Below are 13,609 nucleotides of genomic sequence, written 5' to 3'. Positions count from 1 at the left end.
GAGAGAGAGAGAGAGAGAGAGAAAGAGAGAGAGAGGGAGGAAAGGAAGAGAAAAGAAAAGGAAGAGAAAAGAAGAAAAGAAAAGAAAAGAAAAGAAAAGAAAAGAAAAGAAAAGAAAAGAAAAGAAAAGAAAAGAAAAGAAAAGAAAAGAAAAGAAAAAGAAGGGTCTAAGGTCAGGGGAGACCCCAGCTGGAGCAAAGAGAGAATGACACTGAAGTCTTCCAGGTGACCGTCATCTCCCACAGAGAACAGTGGAGGATGGAGGCTGTACCCCCAAACCACGTAGGGAGAAACGAGAAAGTGATGCCAGATACAGGGAGAATCCGGGCGGAGGTGCTCACGGATGCCCTCTCTTGTCTAAGACAAGAACAGTGATATGTCCGCCGGAAGGGTCCAGCAAGCATCCCAACCACCAACACAGAGAGAGCATTTTCAGAACTGGGGCGTGGGTGGACGCCACCTGCATGGTTTGGTGGCTGAGAAGATAAGGAGTGTAAAACTGTTCTGTGTAGACATTTGCAGGCACAGCTGGGAGCAAAGCCATTGCGCGGGGCTGACCGGAAGGAACGACAGGACGGAAGTGAGAGAGGGAAGTGGGACCTGGACAGGAGGCCGGAGGCCTGGAGGGGGAACAAGGAGGATTTCTTCTCAGAATGAGTTGGCCCTTACTTCACGATGAACTTCACATTTCCTCAAGAGGTTCTTAGCGCCAGCTCAGACTGCCATCCTTTGGTTACCGTATCCTCAGTCTCTAGCAAAATGCCAGGCACAGAATGCTACAAAGCTTGACAGTTTTGTTTTGTTTTGTTGAGACAGGGACTTGCTGTGTAGCCGGGACTGACCTCAAATTTGTAGCCCTGCCTCAGCCTCCCACGTGCTGGGACAGCAGGTGTGGGCTGCCATGGCTCAGCTGACCTCATCCCTCCTCAGACATGGAGGAGTTTTTAAGGTGGGTGCTCTTGAAAGTCAGGGGGTGGTCCACTCACCAGGAGCTACACTCTTTTTTAAAATCACACTTACTGAGTGTGATGCGTGAGGTCAGTCCTCTGCTTCCGCCACATGGTTCCTGGAAATCAAACTCAGGTTGCCAGGCTTGGTGGAAAGCACCTTGACCCATCCACCGTGTCACCAGCCCCAGGAGGCCACACTCTGAAAGAAGACTGACTTTCTCTCTCCCTCTCCCAGCAGCTAACAGTTACCAACAGCTCCTCAGCTAGGGGTGGGCCACATTCCCAGCCCTCCTCTCCACGCTGGCGTTTGACCAGGCTTGAGCTTGCACATGGCTTCCGCAGACTCTCACAGCCACCGTCAGTTCGTTCATATTTACAGCTCGTATTTACTTCTTACACAGTCAACTTATGTGAAAATCTGCTTTTGGGGAACTCTAAAGTTTGAAACAATACGGGCAGACCCATTGCAACCTTATGCCAAGCTCTGCGTTTAATTTACTTCTTTATACTTTTTTTGTTACAGGTGGGGGGCGTAGCTCAGCGGCAGGGTGATTGTCCCAGCAAGTATGGGGTTCTAGGTACAATCATGGCAGTGGTAAAAGAAAAATATTAACATTAGTTACAAAAAGTAAATATTTTATTTATTTTCTTTTTTGAGATAGGGTTTCTCTGTACAGCCCTACTATCCCGGAACCTGCTCTGTAGATCAGGCTGGCCTCGAACTCAGAAGGCTGGGATCAAAGGCATGCACCACCACCACCCAGGTGAATATTTCTAAAGCAGTTTACCTTGTCATCTGTCTATTCCTTAAATTGATACAGCTTTGTAAAAGTAAAACCTGGGACCATAAGTTGTAAGAAAAGACTTGACTTTTGAAAGTTGTTCTGTGTCCTCTACATACCCATTGTTCTGGGTATACATCTAAACACACACACACACACACACACACACACACACACACACACACACACACACATAGGGATCTCTGTGAGTTCAAGGCCAGCCTGGGCTACCAAGTGAGTTCCAGGAAAGGTGCAAAGCTACACAGAGAAACCCTGTCTCGAAAAAACCAAAAAACACACATATAGATGTATACTATATATATATATGTGTGTGTGTATACATATGTATATATATGTATATATAATTTTTAAACTTTAAAAGACTCTTCTTTAATAATTTTTTTACAATGTGTTATCTGTCAACCTTTGCTTTCTATACCCATTTTTATGTAGTTACATGCCCTGAGTCATGTAAAATTGTCTTGGGCAAGAAGGCTCTAGCATATATTTATATGACAGTACACACCCTGAGACACAGACTTTCGGGGCCTAGACATCCATATTTTGAAGAGTGTGGCTCCAGTCATCCAGGAGCTGGACATTCACTTGTCACCTGGAAAGAAAGATTTCTGTCAACATCTTCCCAGGTTCTTCATCCCTTTCCTTCAAAATGAACTCTCTCTGCTCAGCTCAGGAGGCAGGAGGAAAGTCAAGAAAGGCAAAGACAGAAGGAGGCTGTTTCCCAAGACTTCCACTTTACCGGTGAAAGCAAATGTCTCATTTCTAATTAAATGCCAAGTGGTAAGGCCCTGGTGAGAGATGGGGTGCACTCTGGGACTGGGTGTGGCCACTGTACTGGGTTGTTAGTCTCAGGACTCTCCCAGCTGATCTTCCAGAAGCAATTTTCTCCTCAGGATCAGCATTATTGTGACATCAGGGCCAGGTGTCCCTCTTTAGGTAACTGCCTGAAGGAAATGCTTTGGATATGTGAGGAAAACAAATTAGGTCAAGAGGCTGGGCTATGGTGGCCAGGAACTAGACCACCTGCCTTTCAAGACCCTGTTATCTCCAAGAAACTGTAGTTCTGACTTCAGACATGTGGTGGTATTGTGTTCCCCAAAACATCGTGCACCCTAATAAACTTATCTGGGGCCAAAGAACAGAACAGCCATTAGATACAGAGGCTAGAAAATGGTGGCACTCACACTTTTTTTTTTTTTAAAGATTTTTATTATGTATACAGAAAAGGATGCTAGATCTCATTACAGATGGTTGTGAGCCACCATGTGGGTGCTGGGAATTGAACTCACCACCTCTGGAAGAACAGTCGGTGCTTTAACCTCTGAGCCATCTCTCCAGCCCTGGCACCCATACCTTTAATCCTAGCATTCCAGAGGCAGAAATCCATCTGGGATCTCTGTGAGTTCAAGGCCACATTGGAAACAGCCAGGCATGGTGACTCACGCCTTTAATCCCAAGAAGTGAGCCTTTAATCCCAGGGAGTGATAGCAGAAAGCAAAAAGATATATAAGGCGTGAAGACCAGGAACTAGCAGCTTTTGGCTGGTTAAGCTTCAGGCTTTCAAGCAGCACAGTTCAGCTGAGAGCCATTGTGATGAGGACACAGAACCTTCTAGTGTTCTAGAAACAGGATCAGCTGAGGAACTGTCGAGGTGAGGAAGCTGTGGCTTGTTCTGCTTCTCTGATCTTCCAGCTTCACCCCAATACCTGGCCTTAGGTTTGATTTTATTAATAAGACTCTTTAAGATTCGTGCTACACAGACATCTGAAGCAACATTGCCCTAGACTACACAGATATCAGTCCTAAACCAACACGCCCTGTCTGGGGAAGGCAGATGGATGGGACCTTCTGTCAGCAAAGTTCTTCACAGGTAGAAGGCCAAGACTGACAGTGGTTGAAGCCAAAGAGAGAGGAGGCTTGGAGACCCGCGGAGGGAGGCAAATTCCCAGCCACTTCTTGTTCACTGACCTTTTAGAAATCAAATTTCATACCCTGCCTTTGCCGGAGCACTCAGCTCCCTCAAAGGTGGTGGTGGTGGTGGTTGGGGGAGGGGAGCTGAGCTGGTTCTGCATCTTGCTGACTCACCCAGCCATCAGTACAGCCTATTTTATGCACTTTATACACTTGTCTTTTAAACGTGTTACAGGGCTGGAGAGAAGGCTCGGTGGTTAAGAGCACGGGCCGCTCTTCCAGAGGACCTGGGTTTGATTCGCAACACACACACACATGGCAGCTAGCTCACAACCATGTGTAACTCCAGTCCCAGACCACCTTGCGTTCTCTTCTGACCTCTATGGGTATTGCATGGGAATGGTGCACAGATACACATGCAAGCCAAACACCCAGATATGTGAAAATATTAAAAGGTTAAAAAAAAGTGCTATAAAATCCAGCCTATTTTGTCTGGACTCTGTTAGCTCTTTATGTTGCAAGAATGAAGCACAGCCATGTCTCCACCCAGATGACTCACGGGCTCTGAGGCCTGGCTGTTTTTCCAGACCTTCTTAGGGTGAAGCTGGCAGAAACCTGGTCAGGTGTTCCAAGGGCAGGCACCTTGTCCCATGTCCTGCAGGAGCTACAAACACTCCCTGCAGGCCGGGGGGTGGGGGTGGGGGTGGGGGACGACGGACGGACAGACAAACCTCTCTGTCCCCCTCCCCAGCAGCAGACCCTGTTTGGAGTTGTGAGGTGGAGGGTCGGAGGCATTTACAAGGTCCTATACACTTTGGAGGGCTCCCAAATTGACACTCTCCTGTTTTGAGAAGTCTGTCGTACTCATCCTTTAATGTGTGCGGCACGCGGGTTAAAACAAGCAAAGAAACTGAGGCCCCAAATGGTTTTTTTAATTGATTTTTTTTGGTTGAGGTACTCCTGTCCCTGTGTGAGTATAAGCACACATGTAGTCTCTGGGTGCATGCACTTGTACACACGTGTAGAGGCCAGAAGAGGGTATCAGATGGCCTCCTCTATCGCTCTTGCCTATTCCTTCCGGGCAGGCGTCTTCCCTGCACCTGGGGCTCATTCAGCTAGATTGGAAGTCTGCGAGGCTCAGCCGTCCTTCCATCTCTGCCCCTCCTGGCGTTGGCATGTTGGGCTGGTTACGCGGGTGCTGGGATCCAGGCTGCAGCCCCACGACTGTGCAGCAAGTGCTCTTGACCACTGTTCTAGTTTCGTTTCTGTCACATGAAAAAGCACAGGGCAAATGCAACTTGGAGAGGAAAGGTTTATTTGATTCACAGCTCACAGTCCGTCATGGAGGGAAGTCAGGGCAGGAACTCAAGGAGGGACCTAGAGGTAGGAAGTCAAACAGAGGCCATGGAGGAGTGCTGCTTACTGACTTGCTCCCCATGGCTTGCTCATCTTTCTTTCTTATACCACCCAGGATCACCTGCCTCCCACATTAATCATTCATCAAGAAAAATGCCTCCCCGGCCGTGGCGCACGCCTTTAATCCCAGTACCCGGGAGGCAAAGCTAGGCGGATCTCTGTGAGTTTGAGGCCAGCCTGGTCTACAGAGCGAGATCTAGGACAGGCACCAAAACTACACAGAGAAACCCTATCTTGGGGGGAAAAAAAGCCCCACAGACTTGCTGACAGGCCATCTGTTGGAGGTCATCTTTCCACTGAGGTTCCTTCTTGCAAGATGACTTCTAGCTTGTGTCAAGTGGACAAAACCAGCCAGCACAGCCACTGACCCATCCCCACCCCACACCCAGCCCCCCAAAGGAAAGCTTTTGTGAAGCAGCATGGTGGGAATTATATCACTAGTATTGCCGAGACTGAGGCAAGGCAGAGATGCAGGAGAGAGGGACGGCTGGCGTCAGGTAAAGGGCCGCAGAGGTCGCACTGAGTGAGTTACCTTTGAACATAGACTGCTTCTCTGGAAGGAATCACTGCTTGGAGGCAGCTTCTGCCTCTCCCACTCAGCAGAGAAACACTTCCGGGCCTTGCCCTTCGGGTAAGGGGACCAGATTTTAAAAAGTCAGGTTTCCTTGCAAAAATACAAGCATTGTATTTATTAATGGGTTGTAACAAAAGCAAACTTAGACCATAATTACTTTTACGGAAGAGAATAATCCATGCACCAGTATTTACCGAGGACACTTTTGTTGGCTGTTTGCTGTGTGGCATCTGAGTCATTTGACACAAAACAGCTGCAAGACCTCTGCTCCCAGGACACGGTGGCTCTGCTGCCCGGAACCGTGTCCCAGTTTGATGTTTAGATAATTTATTTGTGCTGCTTGTGGCTGCATCGCGAGAGCCCTGAGCAAGACCACCACAGAGCCGATATCCGATGCAAAACACACCACACAGGCATCTATTGATCACAAGCAAGCCCGGGCTTGGTCCGCGTCCAACACACTGGCTAGCCAGGTGAAGGAGGACGGCCCTGAGCTCCCAGGGTGAGGCGTTTTTAAAGGGAAAAAAACCACAAGCAGGGTGGTACAAGCCTCGGCATCATGTGATTGGGTGAAGGTATGTAACCTTTGAATTGACTGGTTGCGGTTACAGTTATCATTTTTGGGCAGGCCTGGACAAGTCCCAGGCTCTGTCCTTGCGCTGCTGTGGAGGCTGGCTGTCCTGGCATGTTCACACTGACCCATGCATGTAGCTTTAAGTTGGTGAGGGGTCCCACACAGTAAACAACTGGCTGAACCTTGAGCAGTCAGAGTACGTGCAGAAAGGGAGCTACTGCAAGGACTATGTCTTTTGTTCACAGTCCTCCCAGAAACTGCTTGCTCAGTCTCAGGAAACTGAAATTGAGGCCTGATCTCTGAGAGAAGACTGACAGCCTGTTATGGCATCTGCTTGGTCCTTTCATGCTGAAATGTGGTGATATTTTATTTGTGCTTTAATAAATAAAGCTTGCCTGGAGATCAGAGGAAAAAGCCAGCCTTTATAAGTCAACAAAGAAGTCAGGCGATGGTAGCACATGCCTTTAATTCTATCACTTGGCAGGCAGGGATCTGTCTGGATCTCTGTAGGTTCAAGGCCACACTGGGAACAGAACCAGGTGGTGGCACACGCCTTAAATTTCAACACTAGTTAACCATGGAGGCCTGGGGGTCTGTACAGACAGACAGGAAGTGACAGAGCTGGGCAGAAAGAGGAAGTGATGTAACTGGACAGAGAGAGCAAATCAGATGGCAGAACAGCAAGGCATATAGGTGTGGATGGACAGGAAGTATCTCACATTTGGAAGCTGCGAAGTTGGTGAGGTAAGGTTAGCTGTGGTTTTCCCTATTTCCTTGATCTCTCAGGTTTTAACCCTATATCTGGCTCCGTGTTTTTTAATTTAATAAGGCCATTTAGAAATTCATCTACAGTCTAGTGCTGACAGAATTTGTATAGCAAATGCTCCAGCCTACCTTGGAGAGTCTACCTGTCCTCTCCCACACGTCCCAAAGTGTCCTACTCGCCCTTTCTCTGGCCCCAGCAAGCAGCACAGACCTTCAAATTAACAGATTCAGAGTGTTGCTTGGCTTCTGACCACATCCATAGGTTGCTTTGCTTTTAATTGATATAATTTATGTCATACAGAAAAATGGCAAGTGGGGCTGGAGATATGGCTCAGCGGTTAAGAGCCTGGCTGCTCTTCCAGAGGACCCAGCGCCCACATGGCAGCTCACAACTGTCTCTAACTCCAGTCCCAGAGGATCTGACACCCACACATAGAGATACATACAGGCAAAACACCAATGCACATAGAATAAATAAATAAATTTTACAAAAGAAAAGAAAAAAGGAAAATGGCAAGCAAGAGCAATATGAGTAATTCATAAATATGTGTCTCACTGTGTAGTTCTGGCCACCCTCAAACTCACACAGAAATCTGCCTGCTTCTCTGCCTCTAGAGAGCCTGAATTAAAGGCATGCACTGTGTACTCCACTCAACCCAAGATTTATTTATTATATTTATTTACGGTTATGTGTGAGTCTTGTGTGCACCACGTTTGTGCAGATGCCCACAGAACATAGAGGGTATTGGATCCCGCTGGAACTATAGTTACAGAGTTGTGAGCAGTCTGGTATAGGTCCTGGAAACCACTTACATCTGGGCCTTTGGGCAAGAGCAGTAAGCATTCTTCCCTGCTGAGTCACCTGTCCAGCCCCTCATATAATTCCTAACCCACAGTCACAGGGTTCGTTTTCTAGTTTAACAACGGAACGATAGTGATTCATTTATAAGGGAAAAGGTTTACTTTGACTCATAGCTTTAATGAAGTTAAGAGGGGGCTGGGCCCTAAGCTGCTTGAATTCACAGAGAAAAGCAGAAAGGCAAACGGATTCTTTGTAACAAGAAAAGGAACAAAAGGGGACAGAGCACATTACAGCTATCAGTCTTGTGAAGGCTAACGCATGCTCATGGGAACTCCATTCTGGAGAAAAGTGTCCATGACCCAAATACTTCCGGCAGGTCCCACCACTTCTCCAATCACTTAAGAGTGAGGAGAGACACGGTTTCCTTCCCCCATAAATACTTCAGTGTGCATTTCCAAGGCCAAGAAAGGACAGACATTCTGTTTTGTTTTTGCTTTCTGAGATCTGATCAAATGTAGCCAAGGCTGACCTTGAACTTCTCATCCTTTAGTCTGTAGCTCCTAAGTGTTGGGATTACAGGTACCGTACCACCTGTAATGTATGTACACGAGATATGTCCCACCACATCTAGCTTTTAGGAAGTATGTTTTCTGCACAGTCACAGAGCAGGTAATTCGATTGGAATTAACCATTATTCTCTCATCTATTTCTCTGATTGCTCCAGGAATCTCCTTACTTTTTTTTTCCTCCTGAGTCTTGGACTAAATCCAAGACCACACAGCAGTGTTTTGTTTTGGCCAGGTTTATTTATGCTCTTTTATTCTGGAACAGCTTGTGAGACTCTCTTTTTGTTTCCTGACTCTGGTGTTTTTCAGAGGATAGATCAGTTGTTCACAGAATGTCTTTGAATTTGGGCTGGCCTTGTGTTTCCTCATGAGTAGACTCGGGACATGCCTTTTGGGCAGGGCTACCACAGGAACAATGCTGCGTTCTTTGAGCGTATGATATTAGATACTAATCTATACGAAAATACAGCTGTTTAGTGACCTGATTGAAGCCTTGTTGGTCACTACCTGTGAGAGACCCAGGTATGCTGGGAGCAGCAAATTAGGCGAAGGCTTGAGTTCCTGGGATAACGACCTGGTATTTATACAGAGCCCGCACACAGCCTTCCCAATGGCCTTGAAGTTGATACGCAGCCAAGGATGAATGTGAATTTCCAGTCTTTCTGCTTTCACTTCACAAGTGCCGAGGTATGAGGTGTGTTACCACTCATGTCTTAGAAGATGGCAGGTGTCTGCCTCAGGGCTTTGCACATGACAGACAGGTTCTCTACCAACTCAGCCATGTCCCTGGCTCTACTTTCTCTTCCTTCCTTTCCTGTTTTTTTGTTTTTGTTTGGGGGGAGGAAGGGAAACAAGATCTTGCTATGTAGCCGATGCTGGCCTTGGATTTGTGATTCTCCTTCATCAGTTTCCAGGGTGCTGGGGGCCACCGGTCTACCATCACTTCTACCTATAAATTTCATTGATTTTTTTAAAATTTAATAGTTTGGGCTGAGAGATGCCTCAGGGGTTAAAAGCACCAGCTGCTCTACCAGAGGACCCAGGTTAAATCTCCAGCACCTACACAGCAGCTCATAACTGTCGATGATTCCCATTCCAGGGGATGTGACACCCTCTTCTGGCCTCTTTTGGCAGCAGCTACACATGAAGTATGAAGATATATATGCAGTCAAAATAACCATAAACAAAAATAAATAAACCTTAAAAAATAAAAAAGAAGCTCTTTCGGCCTTAGTGCCATCTAACGTGAAACTCCTGCTCCGTGAGATCGAAGTGGAGGGAGAAGCAAATGCCGAGGCTGAGGGGAAAGAGGAAAGATGAGGCGGAGGTCCACGTAAATTGTCCCGTGCACCCCCAAAGTCTGCAGCAGCAGAAAGAAGGGTGCTGAAGGCTGCGGCACTGGTACGAGTTGTTGGACTGAACGCTGCTGTCGGCAGTAAGTCTCAGTGGATCTGGGGCATCAGCGCCTGCACCCCAAGACCACACGAGAGACCGTCTGCCTTCCTTACAACCAGGACAGTTGGCCCTCTGCCCTGGCCCTCTGGCATCATGGATTACTTCTGTTCTCACTTGTGGTCAAGTGTAACTCACAAACAGTAAGTCACCTTTCTCAGGGTCTCAGCTGAAGAATGAAAATAAGTAAATAAAAAATTAAAAACAAGAAATAGTTTCTACATGTTAATAGCAAACTTATAAGAATAGAACAAGAGGGGCTGGAGAGATGGCTCAGAGGTTAAGAGAACCAGCTGCTCTTCCAGAGGTCCTGAGTTCAATTCCCAGCACCCACATGGTGGCTCACAACCATCTGTAATGAGATCTGGCGCCCTCTTCTGTATACATGATAAATAAATAAATCTTAAAAAAAAGGAATAATATAAGAGATGGACAATATTAAAAATTAGTGTTTTCTGGGACTTGAAAAGTTGCTCAGCTGTTAAGAGCACTTCCTGATTTTTCTTGTAGCCTCTGCAGAGGTGTATGTGTGCTTACACAAACACACAAACACACATGCACATACTGAGACATACATGCACACACAGAGACATACACACACATACAAACACACATGCACACATACACAGGCATACATGCACACACACAGAGACCCACAGACACACACACACACACACAGATATACACACAAAACAAAACTCAAAACCAAGCACTTCCACACAGGACAACCCTGAAAAGCACAGTGAATAGAGGAACTCTACTTTCTTACAAAAATGCCACCAATACCATTTAGTTGGTCTCAATACAAAAATGTACTTACGTTGAAAAACCCAAATCTTACACACTGAATTGTTAGCTCGATGCATGCACTGCTCTTACGGAGGACCTGAGTTCAGTTCCCAGCAGGGATGTCAGGCGGCTCACATCCACCTGCAATTCTCCATGTCCACATGCATGACACATACACATAATTTTTTTAAAATTTATTCCTATTTGATGCTCATTGGCGTTTTGCCTGCATGTATGTCTTTGTGAGGGTGTTCGAAGCCCTGGAAGTGAGTTAGAGACAGGTGTGAGCCGCCATGTGGGTGCTGGGAATTGAACCCGGACCCTCTAGAAGAGCAGTCAGTGCTCTTACCCGCTGAGCCATCTCTCCAGCCCTGCAATGTCGTTTTCTAATTGTTGTAAGCTAAAACAGAAGCATTTTGCTTGCACTAATGTTTTAGTTTCCATATTTCTATTGCAAGCGCACACACAAATGCGTCTGGACAAATAGCCATTACTTCATCCTGGCTTCATGTTTTTCCACTCACGATGATACACGTAGGGACCTTAGGACTCCAGGGGGATAATCGAACAATTCAGAGCTGTGAAGAACAGGAAGAAGAGAGAAAAAAGCTTTCACGGTCCCCTGACCCTCTTTTTTTCTGTGTTGAGTTCAAACCCAGGGCCTCATGTAGGAGCCATACCGACTGGATCACTGGCTCGGTGGTTAGGAGCACGTACTGCAGTCACAGAGGACCTGAGTTCAGCTGGGAACGGCTGCGAACTGCACCCCCGACCCCATAGCAGAGTCTACATGCTTTTCTCATCATTATAAGCATATTCGGCACAGACAGCAGAGGGCCAACAAAGTAGGCCTAAAGGTCTGTCTGCAAAGGGCCAACAGCCAGGTTCTCCAAGGTACAGCTCTCTTTTGAATTCCTGTACAACCCCTCACCAGAGAGTTTGTGAATGCAATCACCAATCCAGGGCCTCTCACGTGCTAGGCAAGCGCTCTGCCACTGAGCTACACTTCTGGCCCTTATTTACTTACTTGTTTTTTTATTTATTGAGACGGCCTTGAACTTTTGACTCTCCTGCCTCTGCCTCCCTAACAGCTGGCAACTGCAGGTGCAACTGCCATGTCGTGGCTCTGGGTTGTTTTTTGTTTTTTGTTTTTTTCCAAGTGGGAAGGTTCTCGTACATAGAAGCTTGCTGATTTGGTGACCCCAGGCCTGTAAGAGGGTATATTCTCCCAGCAGCGTTTGTAGTCCAGTGTTGCCTGGGTGCTTTACCAGTGATTCACCTGGGGGCTGTTCTGCTTTACAGAAACTCCCTTCTGCAGGTGGAGCTTGGCCCCAAGAGGCCGGTCCACACTGGTATTAGAGAGCAGTGGACCTGTGGTGGCTGCTTCACGAATCCTTTTAAGATTTGTTACCTGCCAGGCGCTGGTGGCACACACCTTGAATCACTGCTCTCAGGAGGCAGAGGTGGATGGATCTCTGTGAGTTCAAGGCCAGCCTGGGCTACAGAGTGAGTTCCAGGACAGGCTCCAAAGCTACATAGAGAAACCCTGTCTCCAAAAACAAACAAACAAACAAACAAAAGATTTGTTACCTAATATAAATAGCTGTTACAATGTATCATTTATGTAACAATGCAAGGAAAACTCTATGTTTAAAACAGATTCAGTGTTTTGACACAATTAAGGAAAATATTTTTGCTTTGCAGCTGGTTGACTCTGAAGACACAGACTCCGGGATGGAGGGAGCAGCTACGGTTGCCCCTTTTCTTACCAGACTTTCACTGGTTTAAGCATCTATTCTCGACTGTCCACCTCCGTCATCCTGTGTTGATGGACATTTTATTGTAATGAAGGTCTCCCTCACCCTTGTTTATTGTTGCTTTATTGCCTTTTACTGAGTGATTTGTTTACTGAATATTACTGAACCAGTAAAGACTTTTATTCAGGCCACATTGCTTACTCTGATGCCTGTCCCACACTTGACCAACCCCTTCATACTGCTTTCCAGGGTCTTCCAGATCCCACTCAAACAACGGTAGCTCTTTGAGCACTACTTGCTTTCTGGTTCAGCCTTCACTTTCTGTACTGGCTGATTGTGTGTGTCAACTTGACACAAGGCAGAGTCATCAGAGGAAGGAGCCTCAGATGAGGAAATGCCTCCATGAGGTCCAGCTGTCAGGCACTGTCTCAATTAGTGGTCAATGGGGGAGGGCCCAACCCTTTGTGGGTGGTGCCATCCTGGGCTGTGGTCATGGGTTCTATAAGAAGGAGGGCTGAGCAAGCCAGGGGAAAGCAAGCCAGTAAGCAGCACCCTCCATGGCCTCTGCATCAGCTCCCGCCTCCAGGTTCCTGTCCTGACTCCCTTCGGTGATGAACAGCAATGTGGAAGTGTAAGCCAAATAAACCCTTTCTTCCCCAACTTGCTTTTTGGTCATGGAGTTTCATTACAGAAATAGAAACCATAACTAAGATAAATCCTAACCCAAATCGACAGCAAGATCCCCTGTTCCTTTAGTGAGGAAAGCTAGCTAGAAACTGATACCCTGAGCCACACCAGGTTCGGACTCAGATCAGGCTCGATCAGTCATCATCAGAGAAGGGATTCATCAAACCCCTCCCCTTAAGACTCCGGGAACTGTGCAGAAGAGGAAGCAGAAAGACTGTAAGAGCCAGAGGAGATGAAGGACTTCGAAGAAACAGTGTCTTCTAGACACAACAGGACGGATGCACACAGGAACTCATAGAGACCAAGGCAGCATGCACAGGGCCTGCACAGGTCCATATGAACTCATAGAGACCAAGGCAGCATGCACAGGGCCTGCACAGGTCCAAGCCAGAGGGGGTCCCACTGCAGAGAGAGGGAAGTTGACATGAGCTCCCACCCCTAAACAGGAAGCTATCTCTAATTGACAGTTGCTTACAAAGGAAAAATTAGTTTTGAATGGAGTCTCACTGGGTGTAGAAACCACACTCAACGGCAGGCCCATGCCCAGCAGTGGATGGCCAACCC

At 47.1% G+C, this 13,609-nt stretch overlaps 1 long non-coding RNA gene across 2 annotated transcripts; it reads left to right on the top strand.

Annotated features, from left to right (window-relative positions):
- LOC121832264 (uncharacterized) lies at positions 1 to 13,018 on the top strand. 2 transcript variants are annotated; one of them, XR_013042358.1, is made up of 4 exons: positions 1 to 1,306; positions 1,612 to 1,713; positions 11,250 to 11,495; positions 12,306 to 13,018. It is a non-coding gene; the product is annotated as an uncharacterized LOC121832264 (long non-coding RNA). The 2 variants fall into 2 exon arrangements; XR_013042357.1 differs by lacking the exon at positions 12,306 to 13,018 and having other exon boundaries at positions 11,250 to 11,625.
- Positions 13,019 to 13,609: the final 591 nt, after the last annotated feature.

Source organism: Peromyscus maniculatus, chromosome 9, assembly GCF_049852395.1.
Source record: "Peromyscus maniculatus bairdii isolate BWxNUB_F1_BW_parent chromosome 9, HU_Pman_BW_mat_3.1, whole genome shotgun sequence".
Classification (NCBI taxonomy): domain Eukaryota; kingdom Metazoa; phylum Chordata; class Mammalia; order Rodentia; family Cricetidae; genus Peromyscus; species Peromyscus maniculatus.
Note: the sequence above shows the minus strand (reverse complement) of the source record. Positions and strands in the feature narration are given on the sequence as shown.